Below are 14,632 nucleotides of genomic sequence, written 5' to 3' on the forward strand. Positions count from 1 at the left end.
TTCAATGTTTAACTTTTGAATTTCTGTTTTGAATTTCTGTACTCGGACGCACTATGATATAATAAAATTTTATTGAGAGATAGAACGACAGCTAGTAGGGGCTATAAATGTGTCCGACTAGCTGACATACAGATATGCTTTATAATATATATCATGGCATGATATGGCAGGGCAAATATATATATATAAAAGCAGAAAGCTGATTGTTTTGCATTTCGCATTGGGTTTTTGTTTGGCTTTGCTGGAGCGTGACGCGACCAAGCTAAAAATTACATTTTGCAAAATGCATTACTGCAATTCCATCCAAAGCTGCAAAAATTTCTTATAAAATATATATACATAAATTTTATTGCAATTTCAGTTACAACGAAAAATGCTGATTGCCTGTAACTTCCGTTGCGGATTTGGTTTGCAAAAATATATATATTAAGTGCAGAATGTCGATAAATGTTGAAAAATAAAGTGAAATAAATGCACTTAACTCGGCAGCTCGAAAGCAACTGAACACATGAACAGCACTCGAAAGGCGAGCGGCAAACTTTTGTCGAGTTGATTTCGAGTTTCATTTCATTTCATTCAGTGTTTTTTTTTTTTCGGATTCGGATCTGGCCTCTTGGCCAATCCCCAGCCATACACATGTGTTGGCCCGAAAACACGCCGTAAAATTAATTTTACGCACGGCCTCGAATCATGACCAACTGAACATTATAGTTTGCCAGATTTTATTACTGCCGAAGAAGCTTGAAAAGTTTATCGAGTGATTGAGTTAAGGGGAAGAGTGGCTGTAACGAAACCCTCTTTTTGTTTGGTGTAAAGTGTAAAGTGTAAAGGGTATTCCCTGCCACATTCCAAAAGTAATTGAAAGTTTATTTTAAGGCTTCAAAATTGCATTAATTAAAAGGAAACTCTTGTGGCTAAAAAACAAAGTCCAGTTCATTATGCTGATTAACTTGGTTTTCCTCTCTTCTTGCTAAATTTATTATTAAACATAAACGAATTAGTGAGATTTTGTACGTTTTGGTTGTGGTCCAATTTTAAATATAGCCGCCCTATTTATAAGGCTGCCTGCTGTCCCATTCTCATTATGTTTGCCCCAAAAAAGAAAGAACTTTTTAGTATTTTTGTTACCACAAAGTTTTTGGTGGAAAACAAATTAATTGAAAATTGAATTTTTAGGTTTTGCGGTGATCAATAGGGGAAAAGCTGAGCTGAGAGAGATGGACTAGAAGCGAAAAACATGAATTGTTTGCTTTTAATTATGAAAACGCCACCAAGGACTGAACGGAGCTGATAGAGGTTTCAGGTTTCTTATTTCTGTTTTGTTTGCCATTGCGCTGTCGTTGCCGTAGCCGTTGCCACTGGTGATTTCGCTGGCGCTTCTGCTGTTTATCAATTTTCAATATTGACCTTTGGCTGTGTTTTGTCTTTGTTTTTGTTTTTGTTTTTTTCCCGCTGTTACTCTGCTCATTTTTTAGGTTTAGTTGAGCTACATTAAATATACAAACAAACATACACACAGTGAACAGCGCCCGGCTAGCCAGCGATTGCGTTGTGTTTGCCTTGCGGTTGGTCTGGCTGGCTCTTCACACCTCTGCGGCAGCCACCTGGTGGAGACTCTAGGGACTAGGCAGGGGTGGTTGGTAGTTGGCTTTGCAGGAAAGTAGGGATAGTGGGAGATGGTATGGTTGTATGGTATGGGCTGGCTTGGGGGAAGATAGGTAGAAGGAATACACACAAATATTTGCGCTATGCAAGGTGACATTTTTCGGGGTTTTCTTTTGGCCGCTCTCCCTGCTTTCCTTGCTCTTTGCTTTTCAGTTAGTAGCTATTAATAGGTGAGCTTGTAGTAGTTTGGACTAGGGCAAGGGGTACAGTGGGAACTAGATAAAGAGAATTTTATATGTTTTTAGATAACTCTTTTTAGTTCTTGGATAAAATTGTACAAAAATTATTAATTTTAGGTTTTAACTAAATAATCATTTTAAATGCCTAATAATTAATAAATTATCCAAGCTATATGATTCTAGGTAATAGCTTTAGGAATTACCCATTATCGCTCAGGAAATAGCAACGAATTGATAAAAAAAATGAATTAAACGGGAAATCCTGAAATACAAATTTCTCTTTAATTGCTAATCTGAAAAACTTAAGAATGAATCACAATATTTCTTATCAAATGATTTTCTTAGGCACTTGTTTCTTATGATTTATGAGTAATTTCAGATAAATGGTTTACCCACCATTACAGGGTATCAAATAACCCATAACTTAGTACTCTTTCTGTAGTACTTTTGCTATTTTTGTTCAGCTTATGCTAAAAATAAAATTGCCATCATGTTGTCAATTGAATTGGAGCGTCGATTTTAATTTGTAGACAGTCTGCAGACTCCCTACAACCCTCTCTCTTTCTCGGTCTCTCCCTCTCTTTCTGTACCGCTCTAATTAAATTGCAATGCAATGTCTGAATAAATCTAGATACATGTGGGAATTCACTCACTCACACACAGTAGCTGGTGCTATTAATGCGTAGATATTTTAGTTGACTGATTAGTCAACGGAAGTTTAAAGTCGACTAGCGAAGTGCACTTAACCCAATTAGCTGAACAAAAGGCGATAAAATAATGGCATTTAATTCAATTCCAAGCGCGAGGGGATTGTCAAGTTTTGAATAAGCCTGCTTGGCTATTTGTTTCAATTTCATTTTCCTTTTGATTTTCTATCTCTTTATTTCTCTATCGATGCTGCGCGAAAATCAGTTCTGCTTTTGCTTTCTAATGACCGGCGTTTCAATGAAAGTTCAATTAGTCTGTTCACAGAGCGAAAGTTTCTGCTAAAAGGCATAAAGAAAGTGAGGCGAAAAAGGGGAAGTAAATATATGGTCTCACTTAAGGGCTTTTGTCCTGCCGTTTTCTCCCCTTTTTTTTATCAATTTTTTTTTTTTTTTTTGGCTCCCTCTCATTAACATTTATTTGGCCTTGTGGCGTGCCAAATAAAATCCCAGAAAAAAAAGAAAAGAAAGGAATTTGTCCCCGCATCCGGCAAACGGTGCAAGTTCAATCTGAGTTTTATTGAATTCATTAAAAGCATTGCACACTTTCCACTTGATTTTTATTTAATTTTTTTCGATTTTCCTACTGCTTGTTTGCATCTTTTTTTTTTTGGTATTTTTATTTTTGGCTTTGCTGACACTTAAACAATTAAAATAGGATTGGTGTGCGGGGGCGGGAGTGGGGTGGTCCTGCGCCCATGGCACACATTGCAATTTCGCTGGCATGGACAAAAAAAAAAGTAAATAAAATTCACAAAAAACTATATGGCATGAATGTATTTAAAATGTAGCCATCGCCTGTCTGTCTGCTCTCTCTCTTTCTGTGTGCAGATTTGGTTTGCAGATTGTATTTTTTTAAATTGGTTTATCCGTTGTTATTGTCCACATTTTTTTTCCATTTTCATTTTCATTTTCATTTTTTCCCTTTGGAATTGGTTTATATGTACGAATACGTATTCTTTGTCTGTTTCATTTTGTCAGATCTGGTCGTAAGTTGTATGAAATTGTCACACGGGGCGTATGGGTGATATGCAAATGAATTTTTAATAGAGGTTAGAGAGTGACAGAGCGATAGAACCATTACACAGGTAAAGGCAATAATTGCCATGTTATGTGTTTAGTTAGGCAATAAAGGGTTAGTTCAGTTGGCTAAACAAAAGGTGGTTGGTCCGAAAAAGTAAGCTAAAAGTGAAAAAATAAACTAAGAAGCTTAGCTATGGCTAGAAAAACTTAAAATATGTTGTATTTTTTAAAGTTTTTTATTATAAAATTATGTTATAAAACGAATTAAGAGGCATACACTCAAGTTCTTAACCTTAAGTCTCAAAAAATAAACCATTTTTATGATAAGAAAGCGGGCAAAAAAAATTTGGCAAACATAAAATTGTTTTACCTTTTTATTTAAATAAATATTTTTAAGACCTTAAGCATATTTAATATTCTTTGTGTTAAGGAGTGCACTTTTCCTCTGCCACATGCCTAGAATTTTCAGCCAACGTAAGTCCGTTGACCACGAAAATTGTTGTAAAAAATGCAACCCACTCCCCTTTTTTAGCTTTTCACCCTCTAAATAACTTTTCGAATGTAATCAATTTATGGTTTTGCCCTTTTTGTGGCTACCTTTGCTGATGTAGAAAAAAGAAAACAGTGTCATAAATTGCTGATGTTAATAAAATTTAATTAAAGTGAAAACAAAGTCAACCCATAAAGTGATTACGTTAAACTGCTTGATGAAAAATATTTGAGGCGTTGTTGGGAAAAAAAGTTAAATAAAATGACATGGAAATTACCGGTAAAAACAAATTGAAAAATTATTGAAATTTCCCATAATTGGTGGATAACTTTCAAGTGCTTCAGATGGTCGTTTTTTTTTTTTTAGTCCTTTTTGAATGATGAACAGTTTTTGAGTAATTTACATGACATGTTATTGTTGTTTTTCGCTTCACTTTTGCATATTAAAAACGCACTCTTTTTTCGCGGGCCTGGCAAATCAATTTGTGATAAAGCCATTGCCATTGCCATTTGCATGACAATCTTCCCTTTGTTGTTGTGCACTTAAATTTTAATTAATGAATTTGTTATCGTTTATCGTCATGGTGACAGCAATTGTTGCCCCACCACTTGCCACTCACACACAGGCACACCGCTGCTGATAGCATTCTCTCTCCGCGGGGCAAACAATCTAATTGTTGGGTTCTGTCGCATCAATGCCAGTTGTTTGCCACAGCCATTGTCTGTCAGAATTTTTGACAAGTCACGCGACTGAGATGTTGCCTTAAAGTACTTGCTTTATATGGGTTAATGCACACACACACACACATACACAGACACACTGACACTTTCTCCTAATGGTTTTTGTATCATCATAAAGGTGCAGGAAATGATGCCAAAGTTGACAAAGGTTAATTGAGACCTTTAGGCGAAAATTTTAAGGATTAAGGAAATTGTTTTCAGCTTGGTTAGCGGCCAGGATCTAATGAAATTTCTGTTGTTTTTAGTTAAGTTAAGGTACGGAATTTGTAAGCAGATTTTAGTAAAATTGATTTTCAGTTTTCAGTTTTTGCTTGAGATTAAACTTCACGAAAGAGTAAGGTAAAGATATATTTTACCTTGCTGCTTGTTTCCCCTACTTATTGTACACTTTTTCAGCTAATTAGGATTATATAACTAACTATGACTAAGTTTAATTACCAGACTCTCTTCAGGGTGCAAGTGTCGCATGTCAAAAGGCCACTTGAAAATTCAGCTAACCAAAGACGAGGTAAAGCAGCAGCTTCTCCTTCAAGCTTGCCCACTTGTAGGCTTTCTTAATATTATTTTTATGGCGCTTTAATGGCTTAATTAAACAATTAACCAGCCCGGACCACGATAGTTCAATTATGTAAGCAGTTTGCCAAGATGCCAACAATTAAAAGTTCATTAGAGCGGCAAAAGCTGCATAAGTTGTTTTTGCCTTTTGCGGCCACAAAGAATCTAATTGTATATCAAGTGCAAGTGCAATTGTACAAGTGGGTTAAGCGGGCAAGTGGGTAGAGGAGAGCAAAAGTGGGCGCGAGTTTTCTGGGGGGGCTTCTGCCCCAATGAATCGAGCAGAGCAGAGCCGGCAAATACAAACACAAACACCACGCTGGGCGCTACTTGTAAACTAATTCAATTAACGTCTAAGCCGCTTAACATCATCAAGTGACCCAGTCTGCGTGGGTTCTCAGAGAATCACTGAGAATCGTTGAGAATCTGTGAGAGAGAGAGACACCCACCACCCATTTTGGACCCCCCTTTGCCAAAGCCGCTTCAAAAGAGAATGATCCACAAACTGGTTGAAATTAATACAAATTATCTAAATTAGCCAGGTATGCGAGGTACTTTAAATTTTTGCTTAATATTGCGCAATCCATTTGCCATCCGAATGCTAAATGAAAACATTCCAAAAAGCCAAAGCCAAAGGCAAAGCCAAACTCAATCTCAGGCTGTCAGGCCGTCGTTGTCACATCATCAAGTGCATTAAACTGGTTTTGCGGTTTTCTCTGAATCTCAATTGTAGGCGGAAGTTGGCGGTTGTCTCTCTCCCTCTTCCTCTCCCTCTATCACTCTTTCTCTCTTTAAAAAAACAAAAACCAAAATGAGAAATTCTCAAAAAACAGCAAAAATTGGGTTAAGCAGTTAATCATGAAGCCCCCGCTTGGCATTTGCATATTAATCAAGTTTACAATTTCCTTGTTCTTTTTCCAGAAAGCAAATTCCCTCGAACTGGCATTGAGTTAAGGTGAGTAAAATAAGAATTTCTTTTTGATTTACAAACTCTTAACAAAATAAAAAAATAGTAACAATTATTCACGGCAAATTTTCACACCATACATTTCATCAACAAGCCCCTGATAATTGGCCCCGAAAAAGTTAAAATCTCGTTAAAACCTAGTCATGTGCCGGGGCTTCTAATACAAAAAATAATTTGGTAACCCCACAAAGTTCAGGGCTATTATGCGTTGTGTCAGACGAGGCTTTAACCTGTCACACAGTCCTATATAAAAAACAACAACCCTTCACGAATATTTCAAACTATAAAAATATCTATAAAAAAGCAAAGAAAAAACGTGAAAAACCTTTTGTTTCCACACCTCACACATGGAAATGTAAATACCTTTGCTAAATATTGATCCAAAAAGAGGGGGAGAAAAGTGGGAAATACTGCGAAGTTGCTCTGTGGCTCTGGCAACAAATTGTCGATGAATAAAATGCAAATAAAACTACAACGTAATACCTGCAAACTGTGTAAATTAACAACAAAACAAGATGAAGTAGTTGGCAATTAAAAAGTGGAATTCTCTTTTCATTCAAAAACTGTTTAAATATTTTTCTTAAAAGCAAATTTAGTGGCTAGATGTAGGATGAGAAACTGAGAACTTGAAGTGTAATTGATGGGAGATAGATTTGTAGAGAAGAAAACAAATTTTTTAGCTTAAAATTTGAACAGAAATTACTTCAAATTTTGAGGTTGAAAATTTTAAATGCCAATATTAAGTAAGTCGTCTTCCCTGAATTCGTGCCTGACTTTAACACTTGCCGAAGCCACAAAAAAAGCTTCATTAACAAATTTCGTTTATTTTTAAAGCCAACAAACTTACCTTTACTTAGCACATTTGGCAAGATTATTTTTGCTGACTGTTTTGTCAATTGGTTAATATTTGTTTATAATATTTTATTCCAATAAAGTTGCTTGTAAATCGGGTTTAAAATTTGACGAAAAGCGAGGTCTTGGGCCAGCGTATTTGGATCATGCATAATCAATGACAACATTTGTGCCAACAAGAGTAGCAAATAAACATTGTTGAATTTGCCGTCTCTGTTTGGCTTGGCATATTTTAGCAAGGGGGCAAGAGCTAAGTAAATGTTTGCCAATGGCCCACAACAGCCAAGCCAAGCCAAACCAACCGGATACTGTGGATCTTTGTTGTTATCTAATCCCGGCCAATAACCATATGAGGCCTTAAAAGCACTTCAAAGCGCTGATAAAAGATGATATGCCTGGCCGCAGTTCCAGGGAATTTATTAGGGGGAAAGGTGCTCAAACTTCCCCTCTATATAATCACCAATATATCAATCAAACCGAATACTATTTACACGTGCTAAGCTATCAATGCAAATTGCTTATCACAAAACCCCTAATTAATGCCACAAATGAACAAATTGCCATGGCTAATAAATATATATACCAAAAAAAAACAGAGGACGTATTAAATCTATTCGATTTAAATGCGATACAATTAATTATTGCTCTCGCTGGCTGTGTGAACCAATAGAAATCAATAGAAAACAATTCCGAATTATTCGACATTCGAATGGATAAACATTTGCTCATATTATTTGCCTTTTGAAATGGCTAGCATGGCTAGCATGGCTGGCATGGCGTATACGCAATGTTGGCCAAATGTAAATACGGAAAAATGTATTTTTGATTCTGAAAATACGTGGTGGTGGTGTCATGGCATTTGAAAGCTGTAAATGTTGTTAATTATTATGCACATTTGACCTAGTTTTTGGGTGACACTGATCAAGGGTGGCTAGTGGGTGGTGGTAGGAGGAGGGCAGGTAAAGGGGATTTGTCAAAAAGGAAGTTGGCAATTATGAATATACAATAGAGTTTTTGGCAACATTTGCCATGTGGCATTGTCCAGCCAGCTGATTTATGCATGCCATTGTACACTCTCATTATTGTTGTTTGGGTTTTTGGGGGGGGAGTAAGAGTGTGAAGGGGGGTGGAGAGAGGTTGTGTGGCATTACCGGAATTCAAAATGAAATTCTCAGAGGTGCTTAGCAGTTTATTCAAATTTCAAATGCTAAAACCTTTTGCCACAATTGACACGCTTTTGGCTGTGCGTGCTTGCACTGAGAAATATCTTAAAAGATATCAAAGACACCTTGAAAAAGCAGTTAAAATTTAGTATTTATAAAGATTTTTAATAATTTGAAACAATAAAAGCAGTTTGAAAGGAAAAACTGGCCTTGTTACTGATATATTTCCTGAGTAAAAACGAAAGTATATCAAATTATCTTCTAATTTTTTTCTTCCTGTGCATAAACCTTATCTCGCACACACGCATATTTGGCATATATAACCCCCCAACTTGCTCCCAAAAATTGAGTGAAGCCGGAAACTTTTAGCGTTTGCCGAAAATTGAAAACGTGTGCAAGAAAACTAATTTGATGAGCAAATATCGCCCGGCCAGAGGGAGAAACTTTACTTGTAGTAAATTTGTTACATATATATATTATATTACAGATTTTTAGTTCTGGCAGCTAGTATGAATACTAGATAAAAGATATTTGTTTTCATTTTGAGAGAGGAGCGAGTTTTGCAGTGATTTTCCAGCTCAATATGTTTGCAGGGGGAATTATGCTGATTGCCTCGCGTGCAGATTCTGTTTATGCAAATGTTACGTGCAGAATGGCCAGGGAAATGCTATGCCGAAAATTAAAAACCCAGCCAAATTATGCAAATTAACTCTCGGCTGTAGCTCTAGACCCAAAGGTCAAACAAGAATAATACCAACAAGCAGCCGGGGAATACAAGGTAATTAAGCCATTTGCTTTGAGCCTCGACACTGCAATTAGCAGCGAGTTTTCTTCTGGCCACCTAGCCTCCTCCTTGCCTAGGCTTTCCGAATTAAAATGAAGGTGTCAACGTATTTGGCCGGCTTACATTTTCCACTCTCTCTAGCAAATAAAATAAAAAACAAAAAACGAACGGCGGTAAAAAGCATTTTGGTTTGGGTAAAATATGCAAATTTTATGACTCCGACATTGAAACGTGGCCATAATTGGGCCAAAAGTCGCCGTCGCAGAGTCAAAGTTTGAGGTTAGAGCTTTTGTCTTCCCAAAAGCAGATTTGGCCTGTTCCTCTCTCTGGTTTTTGTACCCCCAAAAAAGTGCCTGCAGGAAGCGCATAATTAGCTTGGCCACGTTGGTTGCATTTATTGCTGCTTGTTGGCCAAGTTTGCTCAGACTTTTTGCTTTGGTTAATTCTTTTTTTTTTGTGTTTTTTAATTGTTTTTTTTTTGTGCTGGTTATGCCTTTGTTTGTCATTGAGTTTTTGGGTCGGCTAGAAGTTTATTGCTTTCGGTTTTCAAGGGGAGTATTTTGTTTGAGTTTTGGGCCGAAAGGCGGGAAAGCAATCCTTTATCAAGCTAAATGGGTCTTAAGTTTGGGGCAGGTTTGTGTTTTCAGTTTAAGTTTGCAAGTTAAGTTAGGCTTTTTTAAGGTTATTTAGGATTCAGGTTGGGATTTTTTTAACCACAACTAATCATCAACTAGAAATTAGTAATAAATACCTGAAATTCAAAGTAAAATCCTTTATCTTTATCATAATTACTCTTCACAAATAAATCCCAGACTCGGAAAATATCGTAGGATTTGGTAAATATTTCATCGCCTCATATCCTCTAGGCATTCCAATTATCTGTGAAATTGACTACAAAACGTTCCACTTGCCTTCTTTGGCAGTTGTCCCATGGAAGCAATTTGCGTTCCGAACACTTTACAAGGTGGCCTGTCTTTACCCATCCCAGAAGCCTCTCTCTCTCTCCTGCTGCCAATCCAACCATATTCCTGTGTATATAACCTTTTAAATCTGCGTTGTCACTAGCCCAGGCACACACACACACACCCAAAGAGACACAGAGGGACACACACACAAAAGGAAAAATACATAAACTGTCATAAAGTAGCAATAATAATCCTTGAGCCTATGTCGAGAGCGTTTTACTGAATTTTTATTGACTCGACAAGCGGGACGATGAAAAGCAAGGGAAAGGCAGCCAGCCAGGCATTCAACCATTCAGACATCAAGGCATCCAGGCATCCGGGCGGGCCACTTCAGCTGTCAGGACAACAAGGACAAGCACAACAGGAGCTGGAGAAGCTGAAGAAGAAGCCTGCCAGAGAAGACAATGGCTTTGGGCCCAATAAAGAGTCGTCATCATAATTTCGTTCAGGCCGACACTAAAGTGGCGAGATTCGGCCTGAATCCGGCCGAAAGCCAACTAAACCGAAAGTAAAAGCCAGAGCCGTAAATGCCCGCTGTTTCAGGCACATAATTCGCACATTTTGACACGGCTAATGGGCGTGGCAATAAGGTTTGGGGCCTGGACTTGGACTTGGGCCACCACGGCGTATGCTTAATCATTATTTTGCCTGCGGTTCGGCAACTTCTATTGTAACATCATCATCATCACCATCAGCCATTGGGGCGAGTGTTGATTTTTATTGTTAGCAAAATTATTTTTTAATTAAATTTTTACGACACGCGTGCCCGCCCGCAGAAAAAAATAAGCAAAGCAAAGTGGGAGCGGTCAAAACTCGAATCTTGCGGTTGTCCCGCAAAACTTCTGACTGGATTTTTGTGTCTGCTATTTGTTATGGTTTTTATTTTTATTATTTTCACTTATTTTTCGGTTTGGGCGAGAGTGTTTTGCCTGTCTGGTCGCTGCGGGCTGCTTGGCGTGTTTCCCTGCATTTCCCTGCACAACAATTTTTGGGGTCAGGGATTCGGAGAGAGGAGTGGTAGTAGGGAAAGCCCCCTCTGGACAACCCTGTCTGTAAATACATTTGAACCCTTTTTCAGTCGTCGTCTCTTTTTCCAACGCTTTTCCAATTTAATTCTTTTTTGGGTTCTTTTAAAGGCACTGGCACTGGGAGTGGGACTCGGACTGGGACTGGCATTGGCTATGTGGGCGTGTGAAATGCTGAGAAAAAAGGGACACGCACATTGTTTGATTGTGCTGTGAAATCCTTGGAGCATTTCCACTACGAAGTGGCTCTGTCAGCGATGGAAATCATTGGGAATTCGTGACGACAGGGATTGGATTTTCTGGCAGGCAAGGCTGCGTGAAATTTGCGTGTTCTCAAGGTTGCAGGAAGATATATTTTAAGGCGTAAAATCTTTTTATATTTTCAATTATTTTTTAGAAAATTACTAACTTATTTCGCCAAAGAATTGTTGAAATTTCCAGTTTTTCCCTGTATAAACCATTTGAGTTTTCTTTTTCCTTGTAGTAGCGCATTGCCAGTTCGATATTCTCTCTTTTTCATATTTAGATTTTCAACAGACTCTGTTTGTTTATGGCATTTGTGATAGTTTTTCAGAGTTGAAACGAACCGAACGGAACCGGCCGTGCCTTTTATTGCTTTTACTCGCTTTTGGATCCCTTTCGTTGGTTCGTTCCCTAACATTTTCACGCAAATCCAACAATTCCTTTTTCTGCATTTTATACGTTTGCCAGTTTTGGGTTACTTTGAGGTCACAATGTATGTGGGTGGGTGGTGCTCTGTTGGCCCTTTGACCCACGCACAAGCTGAAATACAAATAAATTCTGCAATAATGTTTGTCCACTCCATGACACACCCATTTCTGTGGGGGAGTGTTGGCATATTCACGTGTTCTGTGTCCTGTATCCTGTGTCCTGTCCATCGCCCTTTTGTCTGGAGGAGATGGAGAACGAGGAGGAGGAGGAGATAGAAGACCGCCTTGGGTCTCCGCTTTGTCCACTTTTAGTCCACTCGTAATGTCTTCAGATCAATTCAATGGAAAATAATCGAATTTTGTACACATTACTTTGACATACAGAAAATTATGCAAATTGAAATTCAATTGATTGGAAAATGCGATGTTTTTCAAAGTATCTTTGTATGTATATGTATATGTATATGTATAGAGAGATGTTTGAGTATGTGTAGGCACGACCTCACCCACAAGTTTTCCATATGTCTTGCCATTATGGCATATGAATTTGAATTTGAATGCGATTTGGCTGACGGTCCCCATGAATTTTGAATATGTAAATAGGCCCAGAAATTATTTGGCATAGCGGCAAAAATCTGTTTTGCCGGCTTTATTCATTATTCATGGGTGTGTCTGCCCACTCCCCCTCCTTCCCCTACCCTTACAGATATAACTACATAATGACCACGTTTATTTCTGATGAATTACATCGCTGTCTGCCCGTCTGTTTGTCTATCTGTCTGACTGTTTGGTTTTCAAACTTGGCTTACTACCATCGATCTGAGGGAAATCGGTTTACGGACTTTCCACTCGGCCTTATTAAATCATTTTAATGAGTCAACTAAAGCCGGTGGAGGGGCGGGCACAGACAGCCAGAAAACCGCACTTGACAAACATTTCATTAATTCGCCACCGCCAGCCCTTGACAAACGTTCCTTTGAAGTTCAAATAAAGCCGGGACAGGGCTTAATGAAAAGGATGTGCCCAATGCCATAGATCGTTTATGGGTGGTTAGTTATCATGAAAAATAAACTATAACAAATTCTCTTAAATCAGAATGAAGATATAACTTTTAAATACTATATACTAGCAATAAACTTTATTCAAATTACCATAGTTAATAGGCTGGCCCATCAAGCCCTAATAAATCAGCAATTTAATTGTTAAATGTCTCATTAAAATGTCCCTTTAATTTACAGCCAATTGTTGAATTGGAAAATTTGCATAAAGAGAGGGAGTGAGGTGGCAAATCCATCGTCATTGTCCGAAATTTGCATAAACAATCGCAATTGCCGTTACAAGTCCTATCAGATGTCACATTAATTAGCCGCATAAACCTCTCCAATCCTTGGCTTTATCCCTTTTTTTTCTCTCCCCCCCTTGGCTTCAAAGGGATTAACGCTCCGGCCCGGGTGTAAGCCAAAATAATTAGTGGCCCAGGTCCCCAGTCCTTCCACTGATGCTTAATGGTCACCATTCAGTCTTACCAATCTGCCTCCTGGCAACGCAAATACCACCCAAACAAAAAAAAAAGGAAAATCTAAGGGGGAAAACACCAAATCTGCTGGGCAAATATTTGCGTGAGCGCACTTGAAGCGAGGTGAACCATTAATTTCAATTAATTTGATTTATGGCAAACTGAAAATGCCGGCGCCCTCAAATAGATTTTCACAATTCAGATTTTTCCCCCACTCTCTCTCTGCCTCTCTTTTTTTTTGTATATTAATTGTTTGGCATTTTGTGCGTGTAATTGGTGCGGTTAATTCTTCTGAGCCGCCTCCAAATCACCTCCCCCTCCAAAAAAAAGAGAAGAAAAATCACTTTGGTTTCCATTGTTAACTAATTAAGGTCAAACTACATAATGCCAATCATTTGTTTGGGGCGCAAGGCACTTGAGATTCACCTCCTACTCCTCCTGCTCGTCTGCGAGGAAATTTGCATTTCCAATGAACGTCGAACACACAGCTGGGCGACAACTCGATAATTTCCAAATGGCAAAAGGCAAACAAACTGGCCGAAAAGGGAAAACAAAGTTGGCCAAAACGTTTGCCTAATTTTGCTACGCCTTTTCGGTCGTGTGGCAATTACACCTGGGCTGTGGCAAAAGGGGGCGGGCTGAGTTGAAAGAGCGGCTAAAACAAATCATTTGTTTGCACAAGCGCGACAAAGCGAACTCTTGAACTTTACCGAAGCTATACAGTGGTGGGAAAATGGATAAAAATGTTATACAAAATAAAGGAATTTAAGAGCAAAATAGTATTAATAACTATCTAATATTATTCATAAATGTAATTTGGTTTACACATTTTTTAAATACATTTTTCTTTGCTCTAAAGATAGTTTCTTAGTTCAAGATCCTTGTTCTTCCTTAAACTCCTTGAAAACACCAAAAATCCTAAAATATCCCAAAAATGTTCGCTTTAAGGAAATATGCTCTTACCTTTGTCAAATTGTCCATTGGGAAAGTTGCTTAAGTAGGAGCTCCTTAAACTGCTTAAAACACGAAAAATTCTAAAATACCCGAAAAATCCCCCTCTCAAGGAAATTTCCCCTTACAATGTCAAGTAGGAAGTTTGTTTACGTCAGGTCCGTTATTTTCCTCAAACTGCTTAAAAACTCTAAAAATCCTTAAATATCCCAAAAATCATCCTTTCAAGGAAATTGGCTCTTACACTGACCAATGGGAAGTTTACGTAAGTCGGCGCTACCAACTTTGTGTATGCCTGTCTGATCTTTGTTTTGTCTTAAGCTCTTTGATAACACCAAAATATTAAAATTCCAAAAAAATATCCCGAAAAATCCCTTAAATT

At 38.0% G+C, this 14,632-nt stretch overlaps 1 protein-coding gene across 2 annotated transcripts in view; it reads left to right on the plus strand.

The window, feature by feature from the left end:
- Positions 1–14,632, plus strand: part of LOC108116625 (extracellular serine/threonine protein CG31145) — a 68,646-nt gene that overhangs the window by 11,045 nt on the left and 42,969 nt on the right. For both annotated transcript variants that reach the window (XM_041819514.1, XM_041819515.1), the window contains exon 3: positions 6,278–6,311. The gene's annotated coding sequence lies outside the window, so the exon portion shown is untranslated. The remainder of the gene's footprint in view (positions 1–6,277; positions 6,312–14,632) is intronic.

Source organism: Drosophila eugracilis, unplaced genomic scaffold (genome assembly GCF_018153835.1).
Source record: "Drosophila eugracilis isolate 14026-0451.02 unplaced genomic scaffold, ASM1815383v1 contig_75, whole genome shotgun sequence".
Lineage (NCBI taxonomy): Eukaryota > Metazoa > Arthropoda > Insecta > Diptera > Drosophilidae > Drosophila > Drosophila eugracilis.